At 51.5% G+C, this 15,301-nt stretch overlaps 1 protein-coding gene across 2 annotated transcripts in view; it reads left to right on the forward strand.

Moving 5' to 3' along the window:
• LOC144115194 (long-chain-fatty-acid--CoA ligase 1) overlaps window positions 1-15,301 on the forward strand; it is a 121,526-nt gene that overhangs the window by 20,497 nt on the left and 85,728 nt on the right. The window contains exon 1 of one of the 2 annotated variants that reach the window (XM_077649462.1): window positions 4,513-4,660. The exons of the other annotated variant lie outside the window; for it this stretch is intronic. The gene's annotated coding sequence lies outside the window, so the exon portion shown is untranslated. Of the gene's footprint in view, window positions 1-4,512; window positions 4,661-15,301 lie in introns of those variants that run through there. 2 annotated transcript variants of the gene reach the window in all.

Below are 15,301 nucleotides of genomic sequence, written 5' to 3' on the forward strand. Positions count from 1 at the left end.
TGTCAAAAGCCCAGTTGTGGTTTTGTGCGGTAAAAAGTTGGAGCGCTTTAGAGAAGAAATTTTTGTTCGCTTTAAAAACTGATATGAGATCTTCTTGTCCGTGACTACGAACTCGACATTAGCCTTAATCCCTAGACTATGTTATTTAAAAGTTAACTGGCAATTTTACTTAACTGACACCTGAATAGTTTGGTTTTCGATATCACTGACGTCCACTGCGGCTGGCAATTTGTTTCTGAAGATATTTCCTTTCTCTTTCGACCGCCCCATTTTTAGGATTTTTTTAGTGTTCGCTTGAGAGACATTACCGGAACAACAATGGCGAGCTTGCTCGTTTTCTTCCTGTTTTTTTCGTCAAGAATGCCGGAATTACAAGACGTACTGGCTCCAGAACTTTCAATCTTGCGGTGCTTATAACAGATGCAGTTGATGCAAATCACCGATTTTTCTTTGAGCCGAAATAAACCATGCACAAAAAATTTGCATTTTCGCTGCCCCACGGTAAGTATATCAGGGGGAAAAAAAATGTTGCACAAACCACTACGCTGGTTGCCTATGAAGTTCGAGAGCATACGTCATGATACTCACGACGCCACTCACCCTGAATAAAACTACGCGATTTTTTTTAGTAAATTTTATTCATTCATCCTCGATGCCTGTGTAAACCGAAGTTGGAGGCTTATTTTGAAATGCTTAACTCGACCCCCTAGTGAAGACGTGGTCGTGTCCTGTCTTGTTGTTGACATCGGCCCTGGCAGTATGAACGGTTGTTCTGGCGCAAGGCGACGTCCAACACTTCTTTTCAAGCCTCGCCTCGAGGTTTCGGGGGCAGGCGCTGTTGCTTCGAGTCGTCCTGCTTCGCTGCGTTTCGGCAGCTGTACTACTTTCGAGGAGCTCCTTTTCCGTGAGTGGTGGTCGCTTGCGAGGCCCCATCCCGTTTGACACGTCGAGTACCTCAAGACCGGTACGTCCATTTAATTAATACCATTTAATTTCTCCCTACGTGCATACGTTTCGATACCTGAGCTGGCATTTTAAAGCGAAAGCTTTACTAGGCTATGTCGACAAGGTAATCGCCGAACAAATGGTTGTAATCGAAAGAACGTGATGTGAGGATGCTGCGCAAAAAAAAAATTGTCGCTAGAGTGATTAGTTAATTAATTAGAACAAGAAATGTGGGCGGAGCCATGGCAACGTGTGTGAGCAGAGCCAACGCGTGGCGCCAAATTTGAAATCTCAAAATGGGCAATTGGTGGAACTTTATTGAATAAGACAATTAATTGTGGTAATTGGGAAATCCGATGAATTTACATCAGTGCTTATGCGAGATGGAACAATTCAAGCAAAGAGAGGCGACGAGTGAAGAAAAGAGGGGCAATGACAAACGAGGAGGCGTCGATGTTTTCGCATTCCTCCAATGCGGGTCACCGCAGTGACCTGAAACGTTTTCTGAATACGGTTCCTGTGGAATGTTCCAGTAATGGAGGGTATGGAGTTCTATACATGGAGCTTCATTCTGTAATGGTGCCGGTTTTTCGCTCCAGCGCAGGAGAAGAAAGAACCCCCACCGAGGCCAGTAGCACAATGGTAGACAGTCTGCAGAGGAGGAAAAAAATAGCGCGATCGATACATGCTTGGCGGCTGTTCTTTCGTGCTGCTGAAAGTCTTTGTGTATTACTTCTGGGCTACCTAAAGCCAGCCTGGGTAAACAACTGCGCGTACTCTATCGAGCTCTTCTCTGCGGCGCCCCTAACAATCCTATTATTTAAATGGCGTAAATGCTGTACATGTTCCGCTAATTGAGGATGTGTGTGTTGCGTCGCGTACAGCATCCCCGGCTACCATTGCGTGGATGTGAGGACACTTAGTGCTGATCTCAAAACATATCCATGGTTAAGTAGAACGTGTTGTCGGGCTAGCTGGTTCAATACTTCAGACATGGTAGTTGCGCGAAACACACACACGCACACGCACGCACGCACACACACGCGCACGCGCGCGCACACACACACACACACACACACACACACACACACACACACACACACACACACACACACACACACACACACACACACACACACACACACACACACACACACACACACACACACACACACACACACACACACACACACACACACACACACACACACACACACACACACACACTGCGGGCTGCACTTGCAGGAGTTTTCTTTCGTTGTGCGTCCTCCGTTGGACGCCTCCTCGCTACGCGCCTCTTCGCGGTTCGGGCGGGGTGATTCTCACCTTCATGTCGTGTGTGCGCCTTATTCTCGTATCCTTTAAATTGCGTAACCCTCGTCGATGCCTTTTCTTTTCTCGCACTAGGCGCGGCACGTGTTCTTTACTTGCCTCGCACGTGCCTGCACTCAACCAAAGCCACAGGCGTTCCCCGTGTGCCCGGATCTCCGTGCGATAGCCGTCGCGGGGGTGGTCCCGACGGGCGCCGCAGACACGACCGAGCGATGCCGCATGGTCATGATGAGCGGTGACCGCTCACGCGAGTCATCGCGTGGGGAAAGCAGTGATGACGGGAGTTTGTCGAGGGCTGGCTGCGCGTGTTTAATGGCTTTCGAGCTGCACTTTTCTTCCTGTGTGCCGCTATCCCTGCAGTCCGTGGCTATGCTAGTCCAGCATTTACTGACGCACTGACAGTTTGCGCAAGTCTTCGTTGCTGCGTCACCGCACTGGTACGCAGTGGATCGGCTCGAAGGACCGGTGTTAAGACGGTGCGCCTAGTCCCAGAGAGTAGAAACGGGTAATTTCAATTCTTACGAAGGTGACCAGCTTGCTTGAATAACAGTGCCAACCACGTGCCCCGTTCGGAAGACGTTATCGAACGTTCGAGCCGCGGTTCTGCCACCGGGACGCGCTCATGAAACGCGGAGAACATGGCGCCAACAATCTGCATGGAGCGGCTAGCTGCTGGTCATGCATGGCAAAATTACTTTCGGAAAGTACTTTAATTACATTACTAATTACTTTCCCAGAAATCTATCAAAAGCAGCTAAAGTACTTTACAAATACTGACCTCGAAAAGTAATTTGTTACAATTACTTCCCGAAAGTGATGGAAAATACTTTTACAATACTTTTTAGTTTCGACGCATAAAAAGTTGCGCATTGTTGATAGTTCCTACAAGATTATCGGATTTCTTTGTTTCCGCCGCCACCGAGCGTCATAGTGGGCGTCAGAAATTTTGCCACTCTTTGAAGAAAGGATAGTCTTACTACATTGAACTGCCGCTTTGGTGACGTAGATGAGGTCAGCTTAATCGCAAATATTAATTGCTCGCATCAATCTGCAATCAGCTACAAGTCCATCGTTCAATGCGTAATATGATCCCACCTTTTTGATTTTGAAGAATTTGTCGTACACGCGAACAGCGGCAGTGCGTCGACTGCTTGTTGACGCTCAGCTCATTGTCCCGGCATTGAATACACAGCGTTGCACGCAGTGCTGGGAGATGCGTAGCAGTCTATACTGCATACTCTCCACCAAGGCGGTGCCGGTGCCCGCACGCACATCGCCTCTCGTCCGCGTGCGCCGCCTCGCGGTAGGGCTGGCTATTGCTGACCGCACGTTTTTCTTGTTTTGTAGGCGCCCATCCCCGCAAATGCGAGGCATGGTCGATACAAGGGGGAACACTGGCTCTTTACTCGGGGTAGCTACTCCGTCAGTAACTAATTTCACTTGACGTGAAATTACTGTTCCAAAGTAATTCATGACATTATTAAATTACCGGCCCCCGAAAAGTAATGAATTACATTGCAAATTATCGAGAAAATTAATTTAATTACTGCCATGCGTGCTGCTGGCGAATGTGCGCGTGCTAGTGAGCGACCGGCGCTATGGCGAGGCGGCGGTGACTAAGGGCGATGACGGGTGGCCTGTAGGCCAGTTCTCCTCTCCTGTCCAAAGTTCGCACTTCAGAGAAAGATTCACATGGAGGTCCCTCTCTCCACGTTGGGGCTCCCGTTATCTCTGCAAGTGTTATTATCGTTCGGTGCGAGCGCCAAAGGATTTGCATTGGACTCAATTTGTGGGATTCTCCATGGCTACATAACTGCAACTGGTAAGCTGGTTTGCCAAATCTATTAAAATTCTTCGAGCTCTTCTTTTTTCACCAAAATGCCTGTCTGTTATTTTACTTTAAATATTCTTCTGTCGTTTTTTACTGATACATTTTTCAAAGTTCACGCTTGGTGTTAAAATTTTGTAGTAATATCCTATGGAAATTTCCCTGTTTATGCAACTACACCTTGGCCCATCCCCATGTGGGTATGTGCCATGTTTTAAGAAGAAGGAGGAAGAAGAAGAAGAAGGTGGCTACGCAGAGCAGCTGCACGCGCTGTTCGCCCGTTCGGGGCATTTCTTCTTCTTTCCCGCGGTCCACGTTACCGGGCGCTGGCAACCACGCGGGGGCGTGTGCCACGCCACGAACGCGTTTGGCTCTCGGGTGAGCGGCGGTGGAACGATCGCAGACCGATCGCGAGTCGTGTGACAGCCGCAGTCGCGCCACACGTCGGAAGGGCCTCGGAAGATTCCCGCCTCGCCCAGCCGCCGCGGTCCCACCGGCAACCTGAGTCGTCGTCCTCCGCGCGGGCCGCTTCCCAGACGTCACCGACGCGCCACAGTAAGGTGATATTTCCCGCCTGGCGGTCTTTGGGCGCCCGCTGTCCTACCCCCGCACGGGCTAGGTGCGCTGTGCTGGCTTCTTTTTGCGCCGATCACGCGCTGCCGCCGGTGGGAAAGCGGCTTGGGTTCCCGGCGGACCCTGGCTTTCATCTTTCCCGCGGCGCCTACTGTTGCGGCGCCGTGGTGCCGACGGTGACGCGTGTAAACGCGAGATGTGCGTCGCAGCCGATTGGTTGAGCTTAGTCGGGCGATCGTGGCTTTCCCGACGTAGCCGGTGTGATAGGAAATGGCACGTGCCCACCCGCTTGCCTCTGCTCTCTCTCAGCGTGTCGTATTAGTGCGCCCAACAAAATTTGTAAACGATGCATCCGCTTGACCCTTCTTTGCGACGCACTGTAGAAGTGTGCGCGATAACGGCTGGTTCGGGGCCCCGCAGGCAGAGACCGTTCATTGTTCGCTCCACGTGGACTGAGGCCGCTGCGCGAGTCGTGGCTGTTCGACACGGGGCTTCTCAAAAGAGAGCGAGCTTGCGCGTGGCGCGCGTTTCATTTGATTTCATCTTTATTCAGCATGAGGTGATGTTGGGTGCACAGGCAAAAAGCCAGAAAGGAAAGGCTTCACTAGGCCAGTGCACCCATTCTTTTGCAGCAGGGGTGGAAAATATTACGTTACACAACATGCATACATCGATAAAAATACCGAGAGAGGGCAATGGAAGATTACACAGCATATATCAGCCACTCGTAGACGCCATGTTTGCATTATCAGAAAAAAGCAAAGCATAAAACGCTTACTGTCGTATCTGCAACAAAAAAAGGTACAGAACAAGCATGACTAGTCAATAAAATAAGTACAAGTGGAAAACACATACGTTATCTAAGTAAAGATATCGCGCAACTTTTTCAGGGACAGTCTCGTAACATCTGTCATTTTGTAGTAGCTGATTTATGGTAGTTGGCAAGGTGAACTTTAGCATCTGTTTGCCACAAATGGTACGGCATTTGGCAACTTTCCAGAATTCAGGATGACGTGTGGGGTATGAAGCTGTGTTTCTATTTAATTCGACTAATTCAGCCAGGGTTCGGATGTTGTTTATGACATTTGACCTGCAACATTTGCATAACCTAAAGCCATACATGGAGTCCACACGAGTAACGTTTAGTTTTTTGAATAAGTCAGCTGGGAGATATTGGTATGGCACTTATAAATTCTAATGGCACGTTTTTGCAAGACTACCAACTTGTGCGTGTTTTCTGTAGTTGTAGTGGCCCACACTAGGATGCCATAGTTAATCAAAGATATCAAGAGCGATTTAAAAAGGAGGACATTAACGGATGTGGTAAAAGTCGGCCAGTAGCGATGTATAAGGCCGATGGTGCTAGATAATTTACCGGACAAATGTTCAATGTGCCCATCCCATGACGTGTTTCCAGTGAAGTAAACTTTATAGTTTTATAACAAGGTCGGGAGAGCGGGCGGCGTCGTGTGAAAAGCGTTGCGCCAGCCGGACAACAGGTGGCGCTTGGTAACGTCGTCCGTTGCAGCACCTGACGAGATACTGAGACAAATGGCAAAACGCACTGCTTGAAGCGGGGACCACACGCACGCGTCTCCTTTTTCGTAGCCGAGTGCTGTGCGCACTGTGGGAGTAGAGTATACCTGATCATACTGCACCGGCGTTCACGTCGTCTGATTTTAATTCGCGGCGTACAGAGCGGAGCAAATTGTTTCTGCGCGCCAATGTTTTGCGGCATACACGTTCAGAACCTAAGCAGAGGCAGTGCACTCTGTGTCGTGGACGCGCTACAAACTCATTCACCCCAAGACTGGCTGGGAAATCTTGCCGAATGCACGTATTCGTTGCACTAATTCACCGCAATTCACTTCTGCTCGCTCGTCGCGCGCACAGCGGACGATAGCGCCGCTCTCCTCGTTCGCTGCGTGCGTTGCGAGCGAGGACGGTCGAAGTGCGTGGTCATGCTTGCTGCCGAATGCTCACCGCGTCGCTTCTACCATGCGCGTTGTGAAAACAGTAGCATGAGGTTAAACGCTCACGGGCGCGCTCCTGACGCCCTGCTCTCTCTCTCTCTCTCACACACACACGCACGCACGCGCACACACACACAAACAAAGTGGTTGACGTACAGTCCCGACCATATGCAGTTGAACCTCGTTATAGCGAAGTTGAAGGGGCCATTACTTCTTTGTAGCCGTACCTTCGTTATAGCCCGTGTTGACCGAGCTTCCAAGGGAAACCGTCATTCCGTCGTTATAAACCTTTTCGTTATAACGGGGTTCGACTGCAGTACTAATACGAAGCATGCTTCGGCAAGAAACCTACTCTCATAACTAGCATAGTGGATGGTACTTAGGGCAATGCCGCCGGTGCGCTCTCGCGTATATACAAGCCACCTTCATATTCCTTTACTCGTAGGGAACGATTTAAACGCCGCAGCATGCCCCGTATTCTGGTCGCCACAGTACGTGTCCTAAATGGGCGGAAAAACAACGAACTCCGGTTGAGGCGGCAAGGCCCAAATTGACGCGTGTGATTGTCACTGGGCACCGAACCCTGGCAGAGCTTTCTGATAGGTCGCAAACGCGTATTACGCTTCACCGTTACGACGAAGCAAACTGTAAACATTACAGGTTTTATCGCGGAGCCGCAGTGCAATAAAATTTCGCCGGAATGATCGCTGGCGTTTAAAGGAACATCAGCCACTCTCGATGTCACGATGAATGCGACGCTTGCAGCCTCTTGCGTGAGCGCTCAGACGCGGTCAAAGAGCTCGCCGGAGGCGCGCCCTCGGTGGGTACGTATGTAGTACATACACATGGGCCAGTGCGTGTTAACCGTGCGCTTTAACCCAGCCGCTGCCGCTCCCGCGCCATCTCCCCTCCGCCCCGTAATGCTCAACCCTGCTATTTCCGACCGGCGGCCCATGCGCGCGAGCACGCTGCTCATGCAGATAGCGGCGAGCCAACTTGGCACCGCCGCCTCTCGCGCCCCTTCCGCATCTTCTCCCGCAGACGCTTCGCGAACGGGATTGCACGAGGGCCTGCCGCACTGTTTGCGCCGGCAAGGCTTGGCAGCGACAGCGCTTCTGCGAAGGCAGCACGCTGGATCGGCGGCGGTACATTGGTATCTGGCACATGCTAACCGTGCAGGTTACACGGCATCTTACTTCCCGCCTGCCCTGCGTTGGAGCGCTCACGGCCGCCTGCACAACGAGGTTCCAGGCGGCCGTGGGGAGCTCATCGCGCCGCACCGCGAAGTCTCCCGCCAGGTGCACTAGGCTGCAGCAGCGTATAGAGTTCGCCGCGACAACGCTCACACCCGACCTCTCTCGCGCGCGCTACACGCCGCCGATGCGGTCGCCGCAGTGGCTCCCCGTCGTTCGTGTTTGCGAGACACCTTGGAAACGACACGTTCGCTCACGTTCCTCGCAAGCACGATGACACGGTCACTGTTCTTGAGGAGAAACGTGTGCAAGGGAAGAGAGGGGGGAACAAGAAAAGTGTGAGAAAACGGACTTCTTCAATGCCAAAGACATTGCTCCTTGGCTGTCGTGACTTAAGACGGCCGCTCCTCTTCCTTGCGTTTCGCCAAAGCGCGCTCGTCGTCGTTTCATCGAACTCGAATGTAGGTCATCCGGGCACCGCACTCGCCGTGCTTGAGCCGGAAACCTCGTCGGGCGAGCAAAGACTGCGCGGATCCTCGTCCAGCCACGTTGGCCAAGGACCGCGTGGCGGCGCTATCGTCGCGGCGGCGGCGGCCTGCTGGAGCGCCGAGTGGCCGAGTCTGCGCTACCTCTGCTGCAGCCCAGGCAGAGGGGCTGGCGAGCAGCCAGGTCAGGCCGAATTGAAGACATTTTGTAATTCAGGGCGGCATTTAGATCACGGCTGTGGGAGTTCATTGTGTGCGCAGTAGAGTGGTACCATTGAGTCATCGCTCGTTGCTCGCAGCCTGCGAAAGGTCGCTCCCTGAGGCGTTATATCGGACCCCACGGTTACCTGTCTCGTTCGGTCCCGGGGAGCCTGCCGACTGCGAAGAATGTTCCCGTGTATAGAGATCTCTTCTGCTGGCAGCATGCGTTGACTGTGGCTGATGAGGCAACGGTTCGAGCGCATGCTCAAACCAGTTGAGTAACACGAGCTTTTGGGCTAGTTGCTCGCTTTCTTGTTGCAGCGAAGAAACACGTTCGCAGCGAAGGAACACGTTCGCATAGAGAAAAAACACAGAACACACGGACACGCTCGTTTTTTTCGGCTCCGGTGAAGCTTTCCAAAATGTGCCCTCGTATTTCCGAAAGGGGACAAGAAGAAGGGCATGTGGAAAAAAAAAAGCACACCATGCCCTACGTGCAGTGTGCTTCAGGAGTTGTCTACGAACTACCACTTACGTGCGGAAAAGTATATGCCAATCAAACTGGCCCATGTATCAACGACCGACTGGGGGCAGCACCAAAGAAATATAGTGAACTAAGAAAATCTGCACTTGGTTGCGCATTGCGGGTCATGCAGTAAATGTGCGCCGCATTTCGACAGTTTTAGAATCCTAGGCAAGAGCAAGGATCGAACTGCACGAGAGCTCCTCGATCGAAATTCGATACCGCCGCAGCCGGTATCGAACCCGCGTCTTTCGGGTCAGCAAAGGCTCGCCATAACCATTGAGGCACCGCACTCGTTTTAGAAATCGCCGAGCTGTGTTGCTATACAGTCAGTGGACGCACGGGTTAACCATGTACTCTCGAGGCGCGTTCTGATACCATTGGTCTCGGAAAGTTTATCTTCGTTTTATCGGCGCCTAAACTGCTGTTATAACTGACGTAATTGGAAATATTAGGTCCAAGTTTTAGCTAAGCGTGTTTTGCCTCGCCTTGCTAGCCCCTTTTTCTTCCATCGTCGCAGCGCTCTAACACCATGGTGGCAGCTTTTCCGCCGAAAATCGATACTGCAGTCACCTCGTGCAGAATGCGACTTCTCGTATAGGCCACGAGATGGGTACAACTTGAAACAGGCGGAACCATAGCGTGGAGAAGCCGCCCTCCGACTCGCTGTGGCCGGTAGATCAGTCCACCACTCTATACTTTTTACCGTACTGTATTGCTCTCACGGCTTTGTAGGCGCCGTGTGTTGCAACCGGAAACACCCGTTCTTCGACCTTGGTCGCGGTAGGTGAGAATGTTGGCTATAGTTGGCTGTGCCAGTGAGAGCGCGTCGTGTTCCAAGCTCTTGAGAGACTCGCCTTTCACGGTGTTTTTACTGATCTTGGTGGGCGGAAAACTTACTGCAAGGCTATATGCCGTACGAAGCATTATGCTTGCCGACGAGCGGGCTAGTCTTTTCCTCGGGATCTGCTGCCTGCATATGGCGCAGCGCCTTGGCCGCCTGCCCCGGCGACAGCACAGCGGAAGGGAGAGGGAGAGAGATGCGGCCGCTGCCTGGCAGAGCGCGGCTCTCTGTTGGGTCATCAGTGCCGGTGTATACATTGTATAAGCAGCAGCTAGTTGCGTCAGCCCTTCGACGCAGCGCCGCGGACGCTGTCTAAAATGGCGCCGCGCCAACCCGACGCATTTCCAGTGCGCGGCTGCTGGCCGCGTGAGCACCCCCAAGCCCGGCCATCTGCTCCGGCGCGTTTAATTTCCTTGTAAGCAAAGCAGAGCGCTTGGTTTCGGTTTCGCTTCAAACCGAACGACGCTTAGGAATTCGACACAGTGGCTAGCGCATACAGAGTGCTATAGCAATGCTAAACCGCCGGCCATTTTTTTCTTCTTTGCCCTCTGTACTCGAGCACTGCACGGCGCTGTAGATTCATGTAAGCGCTGCCTGGATGGTGCCTTCCACTGGCACGTCTCTGCACACGCTGTTTTCGGCGTTCTTTTTGTGTTGAAAGATGCGCGCGGAATTATTTTTTTTAAATGTAGGGATATGAAGAGTCTGTCTGACACACACTTGCGGGCCGAATTTTTTTTCTTGGGACTCAGCCAGAGTTCGAGCCGTCTGTATACTATTGGCGAAGAGCACATAAAAAAAATCCCAGGCTTTTTGCTGTCCCCTAGGGAGAAGTGACAATGTGAGTTGTCACATCCGAGAATGCGCTTGTCATTCCCAAGCCAACCTGGACCCCATCTATCTAAATGTGACGCATTATCAATAACGGTCACCGACCAGCCTGTGTACGTCTCCCGTGACCAAGCTGAGTATAGCACTGCCTTTGGGCAGCTGGAGAATGTCCAACTTTTCAGTTACGGCACATTGGGATGGCGGCTTCGTTTAGGCCGGACCGCGTACGGCTATTCGTTGTGAATCACCTCTTTCCGCCAATCTTTTCCTGGGTTCGTATTGAGAGGTTGCCTAGGGAGCGTACGGAGTCGTACGTTCAGGATAGTAGATGACCGACTTTTCAGACTGGAAAAGCGGCCAGTCTGAAAAAACAAATTTCGTCGAAAAAATCACTTATTGCCAACATGCCGGGGAAAGAGGTCAGTAGTTTTGTGCACATTCTGGAGCTCCTGATGACTAATTCTCGCCGCGCGCCGACGACAGCTTTCATGAGCTCTGCGTGCGATGGCTGTACTGCTTTCGGCATGTCGCCGGCGAACGCACTGATTGGGACAAATTGTGGACGCGAAAGCGAACCCTCCGCTGCGGCAACTGCGCCGAGCGCGCGCATTACGAATGGCCCGGAATGAGAAGGCGAAAATGGTGAAACGACAAGAACCGACAAACGGCCGAAGTAAGCGCTCCCTCGTCGTTGGCCTTCGAAATCAGGCCTAGCTACTAGAACCGAAATCGGCATCGTAACAAATTCCAGGCTCCGTGGTGGCTTGCGTAAGCGACAGACGCCTTGCCTGTCATCAAAACGCCGTTCGTTTTACGAAACGGTTTTACGAAAGAAGAGTCAGTTTTGCGGTACGCTTTGCTGCGGCTATACGCCCATCTCGCTTTGAAATGCACCGCCATTTTCTTCCGAGCTCGCCGTCTTCGTGAAGCCGTAGACGCCTCCCGCGCGCTTCGCTGCTACCTCTTCCCGCATTCGGGGCGAAAAAGTGGGGTATGACAAATTCCGCGATCTGTGCCGACTGTTTCAAGTCTGCTCGACGGACGGCGTCTCAGAAGCCACGCGTGCGTAATGTGCCGACGGGCGGATAGTATCAGCCCCGTCATTTAAGAGGCTCCCTTTGAGCTTGAATTTTGTCTTGTTTGATCGAGTCTTCGATCTCCTTTGCAGTTTAAATTAACAAGGTTTCATTCATTGTACACATTATATGGCGCCTTGGGTATTAGCAGCGAGTGCGAACGAGGTTCGAAAAATCGAGCAGTCAGTTGAGGCGCGTCCGAAATTTCAGGCGCTCTTATACATTTGCTCCATATGGGCCGTGTCTCGGTGCCGCGAAAAAATTCGAATAATCTGGGATGTCCGAATTTTTGGTCGGCGACGTACGCGGTTACCTTGCGCACCGTTAATTCACTACTGTCGCATGACATGGGGAGCGAGCCCATTCAGGCGGCGGCTTATCGGTCCAGATACTTGCGTACCGGAGAAACGAACGCAGTATCACGTGATTTACAAACACGTGATATGACGCGTGTGTGTCGGTTGCTGTGGGCATTTGACATTCTGTAGGGAGCCAAACCATTCGAGAATGCGGTTAGTGATACGCCTTCGGCTGCCTGTCGCCGGCCGGAAACATGGCGGCCTGTCTGGCGACGTTACACCCATGGTTACACCTACCGGCGGCCGCCGCCTTTGAGGAGAGGGGACGGCATCTGTCGCCGTGATCGCGTTTCTCGTCACGCGATGGGACTCGGAAGGCTGCTGCGCTGTGGCCGCCTGTTCTCGGTGTGGCCATGGCAACAGCTACGCAGCTCTCACGTTCGCCCCTGTGCTTCGACGTAGAGGTCGAAGAAATGTGCGCGTCCGACGCGAGCCCAGTCGCGCAGACGAACCGTAGGCGGCCTCCGAAAGCGACAGGAAAAACACGCGTAGATATTTATTCCTCGATGCAGAGCCGCTTATAGCTGAACTAGACACGCAGCGTCGTTATCTTGTTCAAATATATTCTGTTTGCCTTCAGATGAAAAAAAATAAATGCTTCTCTTCTATTCGTTATCACTACTGCAGCCAGCACGAAATACGAACTATGCAACTTAGTTAATAGATGAACTAACAGAGAAAGAAACTTTGCAAACAGGTATACTTTGACTTGTGGGCAGTGAGTCAAGAGCGTTGGTTTATCGGCAGATACAGGACAAGACCAACTTATATGAAGTGAGCAATTTTCCGAAACCATGCCAGGTTCTTGGGGCGGCTGTCCGGAACTTTATTTATTCGTCCGCACCGCTCCCTCCCATTCTAACTCATTACACGCTAGCAGTGCGCTGTGGACGGCTATAAACTTTGTGTGTGAACAGAAAAGCTGAGGAGACAGTAAAAAACACGCCATTACCTTTTTTCTATGCATCAACCAATTGAGGGTCATTGAGCTCATTAGTTGACTGGCCTGTAATTTAGTTGATAATTTAAAAATCCTACCACTCTAGTCACAAACATATTACAAGAGAGAAAGCGGGGTGCTAAGTTGGTGCAACTGGAGGGAGAGGGGGTGGGGGAATGTCGCTTTCAAGCTTGCAGCACTGCGGTTATCTTGGTGTCGGGGCGAAGGGAGCAGGTGTACATGCTCTGGCTGTCTTTTCTTGGACTATTTATTTAAGACTGGGGTGCAGTACTGTTTTAGACTCCTCTATATATAGCAGGAATATCGGGAAAGCTATATAAAACACACCCTCTTCCAGCTAAAGCAAGTGGCAGTGAGTACCCGGCTCGTGCTATTGTTACTGGACGACTACCCGAACGAGCGTGTGACTGCGACCGCTAAGCAGCGACCGCCCTCCCTATTTTTTTTTTAACTGCGCACTCGTAACACAGTCCTAAGTACCATGAATGTACCTGACTAGTAGTGCGATACGCCTATAGTGACGTATACAAAGCTAAAACTAGCGGCACGGAGTTGCAATGTTAAAAGAAATGCAAAATGTGCGATTCGTAACGTTGACATTATTATATTTTCACTTTCACTTCTCCGTATGGTTGCATATGAAGCGTAGACGTGCTACGGACTACAAAACTCAGCCTGCTCTGGTGGTCATGTTTAAGAATTAAAACTTCATCCCTTTCGACATTCTTTTGTTTACGATTGAAGGCGACGTTAATGACTTTATTTGCGCTACCATGCCTGGCGGTTTCAATAGAGCAAACAACCTAATAAGGAGAGGGGCACTCAGCGCATGCATGTTAGCCTTGCACAGTTTTCGAACGCAGGGCTATAGCTTCTTGGAGCGCGCTCTGCGCGAGGGCGTGATCTGTATATTCGGGCTCACGGTTGTATACCGTCAGCGCTGTAGCTTACTTAGGAGAACGGTAGGAATTGTTTCTTGGATTCATCAGTCAGCTGAGTGTGTTATCACGGTAAGCTTTATCTATTCTTCGATGCCCCCATCATCGATTGGCATTGATTGCATAATTCGCGGCTGGGCTCACTGGCCTGTGTCTGGGGTGGATATTTCGGTTAGGCGTAACAAGGTGCGCTGCTGTCAGCACTGCCGCACAAATTCACAAATTAGAAGAGCTTGAACCTCCCATTGTTTACGCTCGGGAGTCAATAAACGTGTTCCTCTGGGCTGTTGCGAACAGATTCAGAACGCTCCAGCTACCGCTCTCGAGACCCCGTGCTTAAGCTGCGTGAACGCAGCCGGGGAGCAGGGCGACGCACAAAATGAGCGCCTCTTGGGAAGAGCTGTTCAGTTTTAATCTGGTGGTGCCTCAAGTCCGGACACCTATAGCTGCCGCCGGCATGCAGAAAAAAAAATTAGGCAGTGGCTTAGCTCTGGTTGAGCCTGGATATACAAGCGAGAAGCTTCAGTTATGCTTGGTTTGACGTCATGGTTATGCTTCGTAGCTTAGCTGGTATTGTATATTGTTTATCTATAGTTGTAGACTTGGTTACTCAATGACATATGTTTACGAGTTATACACAGAAGCGACAATATTAAACTTCTTTATTTATTATTGTTGGACACATTGTCTTGAGTTTCTCTACAGCCATAAAGACGGCCCGGTGATCCGAGTAGTAGCAATCGGCTGTCTCTATGGTTTCGCTGTTGTGCAGCCAACTCCCAAGCGAGTACTTATGGATCGGACGAATTTAGTTTCTCAGCTTTTCTGCGTAGTCTAGCAGCAGCCGCACTCTCCTTCCCTTCCATGTCGAGTGCGCACGCCTATTCTCTGGCAAGCTCATTATATAGCCTCCTTGCGCATGCACATGACGCACATGTGCAGTAGCGCGCGGCTGCGCCGAAAGGTCAGGCGACGGAGTCGGCGACGGCTGCGGCAGCGGCGAGGAGCGACCACCTGCGCGGCGCGTGACGTCACTCGTTTTCGCGCATGCGCATCACTCACCAGCCGCCGTCTGCGCTGTGCGTGACGTCACTCGTGCTCAGACATACGCCGGCTCGCGCGAAGCGCGGTGTTGACTAGCGTAGTGAAGCTTTTCGCTTCGAAACGCACCCCTTCTGCTAGCGATGCCGCCAATGCTACACCCACGAACGAATGCCACCTTCGCTTGCCGTCGGAGCT

Source organism: Amblyomma americanum, chromosome 1, assembly GCF_052857255.1.
Source record: "Amblyomma americanum isolate KBUSLIRL-KWMA chromosome 1, ASM5285725v1, whole genome shotgun sequence".
Classification (NCBI taxonomy): domain Eukaryota; kingdom Metazoa; phylum Arthropoda; class Arachnida; order Ixodida; family Ixodidae; genus Amblyomma; species Amblyomma americanum.